The sequence below is a fragment of the Balaenoptera physalus genome, assembly GCF_965194825.1.
Source record: "Balaenoptera physalus genome assembly, contig: HAP1_SCAFFOLD_706, whole genome shotgun sequence".
NCBI classification, from domain to species: domain Eukaryota; kingdom Metazoa; phylum Chordata; class Mammalia; order Artiodactyla; family Balaenopteridae; genus Balaenoptera; species Balaenoptera physalus.
The window spans coordinates 220,515-229,485 of record NW_028126055.1 but is presented as its reverse complement, the minus strand read 5'-3'; the positions used below and the strand labels follow the sequence as shown (position 1 = coordinate 229,485).

Below are 8,971 nucleotides of genomic sequence, written 5' to 3'. Positions count from 1 at the left end.
ACTTAGAATCTACTTTCCTAGGCAGCCTGTCTGCACTTACACATATGAGAGTCCACACACTTCTGAACATCGGAAGTTGATTTCTTGTCTTTTATTTGTGACGTGTGCTGATTTCAAGTTCTCTTTTGTGTTTGGTGTGAACTCTGCAGACACATACATATATGCGCGTGCGTGATTTGTGGGGTTTGAATCATCACTTATAGAAATGTGCAAGATTAGATCTACACATTTTCTTCACCTTTCCTTTGTTTTGATTTTTTAAAATTTAATTGAATTTTATATTGGAGTATAGCTGATTTACAATATTGTGTTAGTTTCAGTTGTACAGCAAAGTGATTCAGTTATACATATACATGTATCCATTCTTTTACAGATTCTTTTCCCATATAGATTATGACAGAATGTTGAGTAGAGTTCCCTGTGCTATACAGTAGGTCCTTGTTGATTATCTGTCATCTTTCTTACATAAAAGAGCAAAGGGCTGTGGAAACAGGTCACAGAATGCAGCGGACTGCCCCTGACCTGCAGGGATTTAGCTTGGAGGCCTTGGCGGTCCCGTTAGGCATCCTTTCTCCTCTGAGCCTGGAGCTCTAGCATCAGCCTACCTGATCCAGCGCCCTGTGGATGAGCATGGTGTTAAGTACTTGACATTCATTTTCTCCTGTAACCCTTGGATCAGTTCTCTGCTGGTAAGACTTCTATTATCTTATGAAACAGACAACGAAGCTGAGGATCACAGATGCTGAGCAGCTGCCGGGGGTCTCACGGGTGGGTACCAACTCCCAGGGCAGCTCTGGGGCTGGTACGTGGAATGCTCAGCAGTTTCCATCCCTTTGTGGGGGTTTCAGACCTGTAATTTCATAATGGCTCTATGACTGGCTATCATCACCGTTCTACAAACAAGAAAAGTGAAGCACAAAGCCACGAAGTCTCCAGCGAAAGAAGGCAGCTGGAAAGGGGTCAAACCAGGAGTCACATCAGCTGTCTGCTAGCAAGTCCCTGCTTTGGGCCCTGCTTTGCCTGGTCTCTTCAAGCCTCCTCACCTGGGGCTGCCCTTGTCTTGGAAGATCATGTAACAGCCCCAGTGCTGTCCAGTGGACAGTGCTGTGCACTGCACAAGGACATCTGCCTGCAAATCTCAATCCCTCGTGGGCTGTTTCATCTCTGACTTGGAAAATCCCTCCTGAATGTCTGCTCAAGTAATTTACCAGCATTGTCCTTTTTGGTTTTAATTGACATCAATTATTGAGGCGCCTTCTAACCCCTTTTAAATGGATTTCCCATGAACAACTGAATAGAGTTTTCACAGGTGACAACTTTTCTGTTTCAGAGACCTGAGGGCCAGTGAGAAGGGGTTTCAGAGCTCAGCTGACCTGGTCCAAGTCTGGCTTGCTTTGTGACACATCCATTAAACTCTCTGAGGTTAGTCTGTCTATCCATTAAATGGGCAGAGTAACATTTACTTCAAAGGAATGCTGTGACCATTTATTTAGATTACACACACACACACACACACACACACAGACTGTCTGTTGTATAGGCTTTAAAAAATATTAGACACTTAATGTAAATCATTAATTTATATTTGCTTTAAAAATGAGAAATACCATATTCAGGTTCTGGGACATGTATTAGGCACTAGGAAAATGTCTGACTAATAAATGAAGGTCACTCTACCACTTGTGGCTTTTTTCAAGGTTCTAAATGCACCCTCCGAGCAAGCTTTGCTCAGTGTTTCCCGGGACTGCTGATTGATGGGGTGGGTGGGAAGAGTTCCTGATTCCCAGGGGCCCTGAGTAGGAGTGGAGAAAGCTGGAAAGTTGGGATCAGAATCTACATATTTGGGTCAAATTCTACTTGTAAATTCTGTGGCCTTGCCAAGCTATTTACATTTTCTATTCCTGTTTTTGTTTTTTACCCAGGTTGCAGAATAGAAATAATAAAAACAGCTTTTCTGCTTTGTTCTCAGGCATACAATGCCCTACTCAAGGTTAAAGTTACTTTCATATTCTGATCACTTTGGATGGTGCAAGCATGCCTGGACACTGTTCCTAAGTCTCAGCACATTTGTCATGAGTCTGGTCACAGTTTTAGGAGAGTATTGATCCTAGTGATGCCATGCTCATACCTCCTTCATTTACATCTGCTGGCAGCCTCTTTAGGAAGTAGAGGAGGCCATGTGACTTACCTCAAGGTCATGGATCTTGAAATCCTTCTTCCTCCATGGGCCATCAGGCCTCTATCTGTATACTCTGAAACAATTTATCTATTTATCTGCCTATCTATCCATTTATTTATCTATCCATTTATTTATTTATTTAAGATGCCTTTTCTATTCCATCATTTTTCAATATGAACTTTTGGGTAATTGTATTAAAGAATTTGAATGGAAAGGAATACACATACAGTATATAGAAGTTGATTCAAAACTCTTCATTCTTCAATTAAGTGTATTCAGTTTACCTACTTAACATAAGGTCACTTCCCTGATGATATTTGGAGTAAGATTCCTTCTCCCAGGATGCCAGTTTTTAGTTTTATATATCTGCTGACCACAATTCTCAAATCTCCAAGTAGGAATATACATAATAAAATGCTGACATTATAGTAGAAGTCGGGTCGGTGTTTTAATTAATTATTTTTAAATTTTAATTTTTTCCAGCTTTCTTGAGATGTATTTTGACACATAACACTGTATATATAACCGTATATATTTCGAAATGATTACCATAATAAGGTTCTTTAGGTTTTTATTTTTAAATATGAATCATTAAATGAGTTGGGAAAACAAAAGCAGTCTTTTTTACAACAGTTCTCAGTACATGTAAATATTTTCTTCAAACCGGGTTAGTTACTTGTCCTAACTTCTTTTCAACCAAAAAAAAAGAAACTCACCTTTTTCCTAGCATCGGTGTTAATGCTCAAGCATCATCAGCGTGGTGAAGCTCGGTCTCAGACTGAAGTCCACTGAACTGCTCAGCTGTTCAGAGTGGGAAACCTGCCGGTGAAGGAGCTAGGACCGCGGATTCGGATTCGGCTTCGGAGCGAGCACAGGTTGAAGACCTTCACCGACTTGACTCGCACTTCCTCCCGCCACCGCCAGGAGCGCCCGGGACGCGTGGAGCTCGCAGCGCGGCGGGAGCGGGTGGGGGTGGGGGTGGGGGTGGGGGTGTGGCTGCAGGTTGGGGCTCCCGCCCCGCCGGCTGCGCGGGTTCGCCGAGCCCGGAGGAGGGAGCGCTAGCTACCCCGAGCGGGAGGGAGCTTGCAGACTCCGGCTCAGAGCAGCTGTCTGGACACCTTGGGGTTTGGGGTGGGGAGCCCCGGCGACTGTGAACATGGACTCCGCCGCGGGAGCCTGTCTCAGGATGCTCTTTCTTTTGTCTGCCCAGCCCTGGAGTACATTAGCAGCAGGGAATACTTGTGAGTACAGCAAATCTTTTAAAACTTATACTGACAACTGAGAATTCGTGTTTTTTAAAAAAATAATTGAATTTTACAAATGGAATCACTGGTCTGCTTCTGAAAATGAGGCATTTAAAAAACATCGCAAAGTCCCAACGCTTGGATAGGATGGTTTACAATGGTTTTTCCACTTGTCAAGTCTGTAATACACAAAGCCTGTTTTTGACTTGTCTGTGAGCTGAATTTTGTCTGTGTGCTGTTGTTTTGAATATTCATTGAGAAAGCTCAAGTTCTAGTAAAACCTAAAATTAGCATGAGAATATTGAGGCGGAGAGAGACCTGAGAGAATAGCAGGAGATGAGGAGAGAAGAGCATGCCAATATGTCATTTATTTCTTTTTACCATGAATACATTTTGCAGGATTTATGTCAGAAAGGAAATCGTTGGCCGACCTGGCCGGGTCCTGCATTAGCGTAGATGTTTGCAGTTGGCGCCCTGCGGAATCGGGTACCAAGAACTCGGGCGCTGCAGCGGCGGGTAGGCTCCGCAGCAGAGCCCAGGCGGCAAACCTGGTTAGTCCCCAGAATTACGAGAAGGAGAGACCCCTCAGAATTAGAAGGCTTTTGCTTAAAGGAAAAACATAACCTGCCATTCAGGTTCATTTGCAAGTGCACATGCTTGTATATTGTGATGTGCTGTGTTTCTCATTTTGTTGGTTCAGTGAAGATGTATTAACCTCTCAGTTCTGGACTGGCAATGTGAGTCTGATCTAAAGATGCAGGCCAAATTGATTCAGCCGACCTCAAGGCATTTTAATCTGGAAATCGGAAAAAGTTTTCGAAGTGTTATTCAGATTGAAATTTCCATCATAGCGCTTTTCTTTCCTTGAGCGATTGGAAGAAAGCCCCCTTAGTCCTACATCCACACCCCATCCCCCTCAAGAATTTTTTTTAAATCAGGTTGTAGGGAGTAAGGCAAGCTATTATGCATTTCAAGAAAGTGCTAGTAGGCATGTTAGAAACCGATCTTGCTGCTGGGTATCCAGTTTTATCTGGGGGTGGGGTGGGCTGGGGAACTCCGCCCTTACCAGGAAGTTTGTGCTAAAGTGAAAAGCATATTGTACAAATAGTTACCCTTCCAGCACTCATCCATATATGCCCCGAGGCTGTGATAAGTTTGTGTTGTCATCATTTAGTATCAGCTCATTTAATGCCATATTATATGAGTCACTCCTGAAAATGAGCCTTAGTCTCCTTTAAGAAAATACTGCCCCCTGTTTCAGACAGAATTTTAATTTAGCTTTGGGCACAATTTCCATGAATTAATTAAAATGGAGGCATTTACATGAAATCCTTAGGTCCTGCAGTAAAGCATTTATCACTTTGCTAAGAAATTAAAAATGTAGTACTAAATGAATTGCTAGTATAAAAGAATTGTAGAATAATTTAACATAGTACACTGAGGTGCAATTAAAAAGTCACCAGAGGTCACTCTTACTTAAAGGAAACATGGCTTCAAAAATCCTTCCCTTAGAAGAGAAGCAGAGTGCTGTGCTGCCTTTCTTGTCTCCTTAGTTGTGATTACAGGATATTGCAAGATCAGTTATTTTGATATTTCTTTGTTTTCTGTTTGTATTTTATTCCCTGAAATCCACAGAGGTATCATGTTCTTCATACTGAGCATCTTTTTTAAGAGTCACATGCTCTGAGGTGCTCCATGTCTGAATATCCAGGCAGATAGCCTTTTCTGAATTGAATATATCTCTAAGCTCAGTTCGTCTGGGTCTCTGGCTGACTCTTCAAATGTCAATGCTAGTTTTCACTTTTCAGCCTCTGTTTTATTTAGATGTGCTTAGTACTCTGATTAAAAGTTCAGTAAGTTAAAAGTACCGATGTAAATTTGCATGGCTAAGAACATTTTAGATACTATAGAGTCCTTGATCACTGCAAAGATGGCTACTATAGTTGTTCAAGTGTCAAGTATATATTTAAATGTCTTTGCAGACTTAAAGATTCATAGAGGGTACACAAACTGTGTTTGATCATTGCTTGCTAATCTCATTTGACAGTATCCTTTGTAGCAGTAGAAGTAATGGTGAATGAATCTTATTATAGTCTAGATTAGCTAATTTGACCAATTGGATTTTTCCTTAACTCTCGAATATTTGGGAGGTGTTTGTTTGTATGTGTAGATGTATATACAAGCAAGGTATTTCAAACCCATATTTGAAATTTGTTACTACATAAATCAAGGTAGAGGGTTCTTTTAGTCCTGTCCCATCATTTGAGAAATTCTAAAGAGGAGTTTGCCAGCAGGATGGGATTTAGGCTACCAACAAGAAATCAGGAACACCAGCATTTGCTCAAGTCTTTTGATCGCTAACCTTTTATTCCTAAGAAGTGTTTTAAGAACTCAAGTAATCTTTTCAGACAAGACTTTAAAACTAACAAAAATGAAATATTCTTAAGCCCTGATAAAATAATGAGAACTGTATGTAAATTTTTAAAAAGGTAAAGATCTTCTCCCCAAAAGGATACAGTGACATTTTTCCTCTATTTACAACTGGTTCTCAGTAGTAAATTAGTGAGACGGGGGTGGGGGGGGGGGTGGGGGGGGTGTCAACCTGGGTGAGGTTCTGGCATAAGACATACTCTCATACAGGACTTGGTTGAAACATTTGACATCTCAGAAATTATCCATGTTTTGACATGAATCTTTATAATTAATTGGAAATTTTAAGTCAGGAGGAGTCTACACAGGGCGAGAGTAATGTTTCTAAATAGCCAAAAACATGGGCTTTTTTTTTTTTTTCTCTTATTCTCTGTCTTTTTGAAGATAAAACAAGTTGAATGGACAGCATCCTCTAGGACCTGATATTTAAAAATTGTGCATCTCTACTTGGTCTGCCTTCTAGAACTCTTTGTATTTTGTCAAGATGAAAGTGTTATTCTAATGGAGTTATCCTCTTAAATGGAATGCAAGAGGAAAGTTAGAATATAGATTCCAAGTTAGAGCCCTGTTTTCCAGAAGTTGTTGTGCAGACAGTGGTTGGTTTGCTCACTTCCTACCGTGAGCCACAAGTGGAAGAGGGCAGTAGCTCTCTGTTTTAGGATTATCCCTGTGAATCTACTATTTGTTTATGAACTTTCAGATCTTTTTGGGAGGGGGAGGAAGAAGAGATATAATCTGAATAAGAAAATGTCAGTGTTTTGATTGCATATTTAGTATTGTAAATCTGTCTCCTGGATCGCATGTCACTTTGAGGAGTAATGTTCACTCTTTCCCGATTAAGGAACAACACAATTGGAAGTTAATTTACAGCTGAATTATTTTCCCCATATAAGTAAAGTACCAGCTATAGCTAGTAGCTGCTGTCCTCCGTAACTCTACTCCCCAGTGAAAAGAAAAAGGACTGAAGTCTCTGAAAAGGACTGAAGCCAGTGTTAGACATTTCAGCCGCTGTTGATGGTGATTATTTGACGTAAATGATGATATTTATAGATCCAGGGGTTCAATTTAGTGAGTGTTACACACTCATCCGCACCTTGTTAAATCTCAGTACTTGTAATTTTCTCTAGAAGTCTTCTTTTGTTTCCTTCCCCTGTCAAAAGTGCCCTTCTTGTTGTGAGAATAAAAGATGTATTTCTGGCCCACTACAGGTGGGGCACACAACTTGAATCACTGTTCTAGGAGTGGTAATCAGGATTTGTTTTTATCCAAGAATGTCTCCTCCCTGTTATGTCCTGCATATGTATGAGAGGTCTCTGCCCTTGGTTGGGGGAGCAGATCAAGCCCATTTTGTTGGCCAGCATGGGAGACAAACATGTGCTCTTCATGTAATACCTAGTGCTTGATCTAGGCAAATATATTAGCACCTCAATTTGAAGATTTGTATCAGATTTGAATCCTTTCTTCACTGGAGCAATGGCTCCTTATGTGCTAAAGTGTTACTGTATCATCTTTAATGAAAGTTTATTAATATGATCCTCTAATAGATATTATCATACAATATTATTCTTTTAAAAGAAAAATAACATAACACAGTATAATAGTGAGACACTTGTTGTATAAATTATCCTAACCCAATAACATGATTAACCTTAAGAATTTGGTATAAAAATACAGGAATTGCAGAATGGAGGAACTGAACATAATGCTACAACTGCTAAGAAATATAAAATCGTGAGAATTGATTTAAGTGAATGTCTAATAGTGTGTTTATCAAATGTCTCTTCTCAAGGGTATTGTTTGTCAGAACTCCTGTCATTTCAATGGGCACAGATTCTTTGTAATTATTTGCTAAGTGTCATCAACATATTCTATTGCTATGTGAGCACAGTCACTCTCAAGTAATGCCATGTGTGCTAAGACAATACAGTCCATAAAGAAGTTTTCACCTTGGGTAATATGGACTAAAATCCTGCTACTGTTTTAATTGGTGCAGGCTTCTTTTTGTCTCAATAGTGTGCTTAGTGGTTTTCTAGAGTGAGTCGAATCCTCCAAGTTAATCAGGATTATCCCTGTGAATCTACTGTTTCTTTATGAATTTTCAGATCTTTGGGGAGGAAGAAGAGATATAATCTGAATAAGAAAATGTCAGTATTTTGGTTGATATTTAGATTGAATTACTTATGTCTACCTATTTCTGAAAGGCATTAGACCGTATGTAATATGTTCCTTGGTTTAGGGAGGGAGCCTATCAGAGGATGTGCCCCTGGAGCAGGTGAATGGGGAATCCATTCGTGATTCAGTGAAACATGTTGGGGAAAATGAGCATAGAATATGGAGAGAGGTATTTAGTAAGCACTGGAGCTTGGACTTGTTGGAAAGAGTCTTCAACAAACTGGTAAACGGACCGTTTTTAAAAAAAAATCATATTTGAATAAACTTCCCAGAAATACTGAGGTCAGAATATTTTTGAAAACTTCGGGAAAACAACAACATTTTTTTCTCCAAAAAAACTTACAAAGTCTATGTGACTATCAACACAGAGTGACAGGCAAGGCTAGAGCTGTGAGGGTCCTGAAGCTTATGCAACTGGGGGACACTCTTTAAGCAAACAAACAAAATGACCCTAAAGACACATTATCAGTGACCCTCCCACGCCTGAAAGCCTGTTCTGGGGAGAAGACTGGAGCTCAAGAATGTCTGCTCCTTTGAGTTGATTTGGAAAAAAAACCCCAAATCATTCAAGAGTACTAAATAAAGGACATATTCACTGACAAAAATCTCAATTAACTGAGCAAATTTGAATTTGAATTTTTCCCTTTAAATCAAAATCAGAATTTGAATATAAAAGTATACTTATAAAAGTATAAAAGAGTTCAAACAATTTGGAATGAATAGATCCAGGGTTGACCTGCAATTCTAATTCTAATCCTGACAAACAAATATGAAATTAACCTCTGGATCTTCTCCCCACTTAACTTTTCAGAGCCTTTAAAGGCTTGGCTTCAACATACAAAGTTCTTCAGAGTAACTTCCAAAGTGTCCCCACTCAATCTGCCTACCTGGGGCCCGTTGCGGTGCTGATTGCTATAGGCTCTGTTGCATCGTATTGAATAACTTT

General features: G+C 40.0%; 1 protein-coding gene across 5 annotated transcripts in view; it reads left to right on the top strand.

Annotated features, from left to right (window-relative positions):
- The first annotated feature begins 1,327 nt into the window (after window positions 1-1,327).
- LOC309653623 (low-density lipoprotein receptor-related protein 12-like) overlaps window positions 1,328-8,971 on the top strand; it is a 147,101-nt gene continuing 139,457 nt past the window's right edge. For 2 of the 5 annotated variants that reach the window (XM_082478504.1, XM_082478501.1), the window contains exon 1: window positions 1,328-1,422. The gene's annotated coding sequence lies outside the window, so the exon portion shown is untranslated. Of the gene's footprint in view, window positions 1,423-3,176; window positions 3,421-8,971 lie in introns of those variants that run through there. The other 3 variants (XM_082478502.1, XM_082478500.1, XM_082478503.1) reach the window with 2 other exon arrangements.